Source organism: Narcine bancroftii, chromosome 1 (assembly GCF_036971445.1).
Source record: "Narcine bancroftii isolate sNarBan1 chromosome 1, sNarBan1.hap1, whole genome shotgun sequence".
Classification (NCBI taxonomy): domain Eukaryota; kingdom Metazoa; phylum Chordata; class Chondrichthyes; order Torpediniformes; family Narcinidae; genus Narcine; species Narcine bancroftii.
The window spans coordinates 113584917-113589839 of NC_091469.1; the positions used below are offsets into that span (position 1 = coordinate 113584917).

The following is a 4923-nucleotide window of genomic DNA, read 5'->3' on the forward strand; positions in this document are numbered from 1 at the left end:
GCTGCCATACTCAACCAAGTTGGCAGACCCATCACCTTTTTCTCATGCACCCTCTAGGGGCCTGAAATTCACCAATCCTCCATCAAAAAGAAGGCTAGGCTATCGTGGAGGCAGTGCACCACTGGAGGCATTACCTTGCCGGAAAACATTTCACCCTCCTCATGGATCAGGGAGCGATAACATTCATGTTAAATAATAAGCAGAGGGAAAAATTCAAGAACAATAAGGTCCTTGGGTGGAGAATTAAACTGTCCACTTACAACTATGACATCCTCTATCGGTCTGGCAAACTTAACGATCCCCTGGACACTCTATTCCATAGGACCTGTGCCAGAGTCCAAATGGACAAACTGCAGACCCTCTATTATAACCTTTGTCACCCAGAGTAACTAGGTTTTTCCATTTTATCAAAGCTTAGAAACTACCATACTCCATTGAGAAAGTCTGGACAATGACTAAAAACTGCCAGGCTTGTGCTGAATGCAAACCATACTTCTACCAACTGGACAAGGCGCACATGATCAAAGCTATCCACAGCTTTGAGTGCCAAAGCATAGATTTCAAGGAGCCCCTCCCCTCCTCCAACCAGAATGTCTACCTCCTTATAATCATCGACAAATATTCCCATGTCACAGCCACAGTTATCAAGGCCCTCCACAATATCTTCACGTTGTTTGATTAGCACAGCTTCATCCATAGCGACCAGGGGACCTCATTCATGAATGATGAGCTGCAGCAGTACATGCTGGTCAGAGGCATCGCCCCAAACCAGCTACCACCCAAGAGAAAATGGGTAAGTGGAAAGGGAGAATGTCGTGGTCTGGAAAACCATCATCCTGGCACTGAGGTCACGGGGCCTCCCCATCTCGCAATGGCAAGAAGTCCTCCCAGACACACTCCACTTTGTCCCATCACTTTTATGTACAGCTACTAACAACATGCCTCATGAACAGATGTTTGCTTTCCTGAGGAAGTCTGCGTCAGGGACTACGTTGCCCGCCTGGCTTACCTCCCTAGGACCAATCCTGCTTCAGAAGCACTCCAGGCAATCTAAGACTGACCCACTGGTTGAGATGGTCTTCCTCCTCCATGCTAATCTCCAATATGCCTATGTTGTCTTCCCTGTCAGGCAGGAGGACACTCCCCTCCACTTCTACCTTAGGAGTTCCTGCACCTGTGGCTGACACTCAATGATCCACCAGCACCACACTCTCTTACTCCCTCACCTGCTCCTTGACAAACTGTAACTGGTAATGTTAGGCCAACCTCACAAGCTGCTCAGCATGCTATGGCAGTGCCCCAACCAATACCACAGGATTCACTGCAGCAGACTTCATACATGCATACTTGTTTCATCCTCTTTTTTTCTCTCACTCCACAGGACTCTTCTTAAAAAGGAGAGGTGAATGTGGTAAATCACTGTTATGCCATGACTGGCTGTTGCCAGCTGAACATGCCTCCTGAGTCCAATCCTACCCATAGCCTTTTGCATGCTCCCCATTTCACTCGGCTTTGATCAGTCAATGAGGCTGATGCCTGTTCCAGTCCACAGTTAATAAAAGCCCAATAGTTTCACAACTCCAATCTTTTGTAATAAGTGTCCTTAAATGAATCCCTGTTTGAGTTTGTCATTGAGGAGTCTGATGGTGAAGGGGTAGCAGCTATTCTTGAACCTGGTGGTGTGAGTCTTGTGGCACCTATATCTCTTTCCTGATGGCAGCAGCGAGAACAAAGCATATGCTGGGTGGTGTGTGTGTGTGTGTGTGTGTGTGTGTGTGTATGTGTGTGTGTGTGTGTGTGTGTGTGTTATTATATATGTAAATAAGAACTGTTTCCAGCATAAAATGCATCCATTTGGCTGGAATCCTAAAGTGGTGTATGTGAGGGGGTAACTACTGACAGTTATTGTCATTTATCATCGGTTGAAGACAGTTGGAAGTCGTTGGAGGCGGTGGAAGCATAATGTGGTATCAGGAGTGTCTAAGTGAGTAAGAGAAGACAATAGTTCATAAGCATGGATATTAAATCCTCCCACACCAATGTAGCTTTCCGGCAATCGAGCTGATAATGGGAAATGCTTCAAACAGTGATTCAACATTTATTTAGCGGTTAATGCAGCAGGAGAAACTGATAGAAACCAGAAAGCATCTATATTTTTGCACGTGATGGGTGAAAACGCCTTCAACATCTATAACAGTTTTCAAAATGATGAGGCAGCTTTTACGTTGGAGACTCTGATGACAAGATTTGAGGAGTATTTTGTCCCAAGTAAAAGTGTCATGTATAAGAGATTCAAGTTTTTCTCCTGTGACTAGAAACAAGGTATGAGCTTCGACCAATACTGAGCCGAATCTCTCACACTGTGAATTTGGAGATTTGAAAAATTCAATCATTAAAGACAGAATAGTTTGCAGAATCCCAGATAATAGACTTAGAGAAAGACTGTTGTGTGAAAAAGGTTTGACAACGGAAAAGGCTATGAATATGTGTAGGGCAGCAGAAACCACACAAGCAAAGGTTAAGGAGCTGCACAGGATAGAGACAGCAGTGCATGTAATGAAGGCAGATAAGCAGAGCACCAGGAGTTTCCCGGAGCAAAAGTCAAGCAAAGCAGTTAGCTCAAACAGCAAATGCAGCAGGTGCAGAGGTAGACATATTCCAAAGACGTGTCCTACTTATGGAAAGTCCTGCTACAAATGTGGGAAGAAGAGTTAATTTGCAAGGTACTGCATGGCAGGGGAAACCAAGGGAAGGGTATACACAGTAGAGGAGGAAATGGAGGAAATCTTCTCGGATTCAGAGGCCAGAAGACTGAGATGGAATCTTTATTTCGAGCTTCTTCAAAAGAATCACTTTTCTCATCATCATCAAAGGAATCATTTGTATGAAAACCTGCTTCAAATTGATACCTCTGGTCCCATCTTTGATCCATCTTCAGATACGAAAAGTGAGACAGAAGATTCTGTATATCCTCATATACAAGTCCTGCATGGCCCAAGCATTCTGGGGTGAGGTTACTTCCCATGCAGGGATTGTTGAGAGCCTTAATCGGGATCCATCTTCCAACCAGTTTTATAGGAGTGAATGCTCTTTGTTTGGCAAAACAAGAAAATAATTAGTACCACAGGCAAGTCCAGACACTAACCTGTGCCATTGATGCACTGAAGGGAACAAATGTTTCCCTTAAATGCCAGATGCAAGATATGAAAGACTGGTATAATATGGAGGCCACTAATGCCCAGGACACCATTTCCCAGGTTAAGGATAAAATCTGTCATTTGAGGGATGAGTTGGCTTACCATTTGCAAGAACATTAGGAAATACTGGACCAGGTGCAAATATCCAAAGAAATGGGCAGAGAGGTTCTTACCAATGTAACCAGGACATTGTTACCCTCAAAGGTTGACAACAAATTGGCAGCTGTCTTGCAGAGATTGTGGTTGATGTTGTTCTGACAGTGAAGAAGCCAAATGAGTCAATGAATCTCATCATAGTTGAAATTATGGAGATGAAACGCAAAATGAAAACAGAAGTGACGCATTGTGAAGCGCCTAATACTGGATCATGGTGCCTGGCACTTGAACAGTAAGGAAAGGGTGGAACATGCTTACATTCTCACCTGATGCATTTCACTGGAGTATGAAAAGATGGATGTTAATTCTGGACCCTTCTATAAAAGTGTTGAGAAAGTTCATTAAGACAGTTAACAAAATTATAGCACTGAAAATAAAAGTTTGTGAAGATTTAAAAAAAAAAGATTTGTAGTAATTAACCAGAAGAGTTTTGATCCATTGTTATTGGATGCATTTGCAAAAGGAGGTATTGTGGCCTTGAAAAGAGCAAAGTTTGCTTGTGGAGGAATTGCTATGAATTTTGTGGAGAACCTCACCCCAGAATGCTTGGGCCATGCTGGATTGTATATGAGCATGCTTAGGGTGAAGAAAAGTTCACCTTTGTTGAGCAATGCAACAATCCTCGGTCAGTTACATTGCTTCTCAAGGGTCCAAGTAAACACACTTTAACACCAATCAAAGATCCAGTTGCGTGATGGTCTGTGTGCAGTGAAGAATGCAGTTGAGGATGGATGAGTGGCAGATGTTTTGATCAAACACAAGCCCACATAAAGGGCAGAGCAGAGTTGTGAGTGCAAGCATTTGCAGATGCTCTGTTGATTATTCCCAAGGTACTTGCACAAAATTTAGGATTTGACGCTCAAGAGACATTCGTAAAAATTCAGTCAGATACTCTAAAAAACAGTCAATTTGCTGGAGTAGGCTTGAATTATCCAGTGAACAGAACAGAAAACAACCTGCATCTTCTGAGCAAGAACATTGACCTCAGGCACAAGAACTAGATTTTTTTAAAAAGGACAAGTTTTGCTGCAACATTTATATTGTTCAGTGTTTGTGTTAATGGCTTGCATTTTGCTGGTGTAAAATTCATCGCAGGCGAACCTCAAAAAGAAAAGCGTTACCACTTTAAGAAAGGCCTTCCCTGTTAAATGAAGATACATTTTGTGATTGTTTCAAAATGCAGAGGGGCAACAGCTGGCTAGTCTTCCATATACCCTGTAAATATGCTTGTAATGTAGACATAGTATTGTGTTTTTGGTTTTTTTTGTAAAGGGGAAAAATGTGTTAATATGCATGTAAATAAGAACTACATTTCCCAGTGTGCAATGCGCATGGATTGCCAGAAACCGGAAGTGATGTATATGAGGGGAGTCATGAGCATTGTAAGTAATTGCCGGTTGAAAATAGTTGGAAGTCATTCGAGGCAGTAGAAGCAACTCAAGGAAAATAAAGTCAGTTAACTGATAAACCCATGTAAAGTTGTTCTTCTTGAAAGAACAAGCATAACAGTATTGATCCTCAATGATTGCTACTGCTCTCCAACAGCAGCTTTCACTGTAGATGTTCTTGA

General features: G+C 42.6%; 1 pseudogene; it reads left to right on the forward strand.

The window, feature by feature from the left end:
• The first annotated feature begins 718 nt into the window (after positions 1–718).
• On the forward strand, positions 719–4354 carry LOC138747567 (T-complex protein 1 subunit zeta pseudogene; annotated as a pseudogene).
• The last annotated feature ends 569 nt before the right edge of the window (positions 4355–4923 follow it).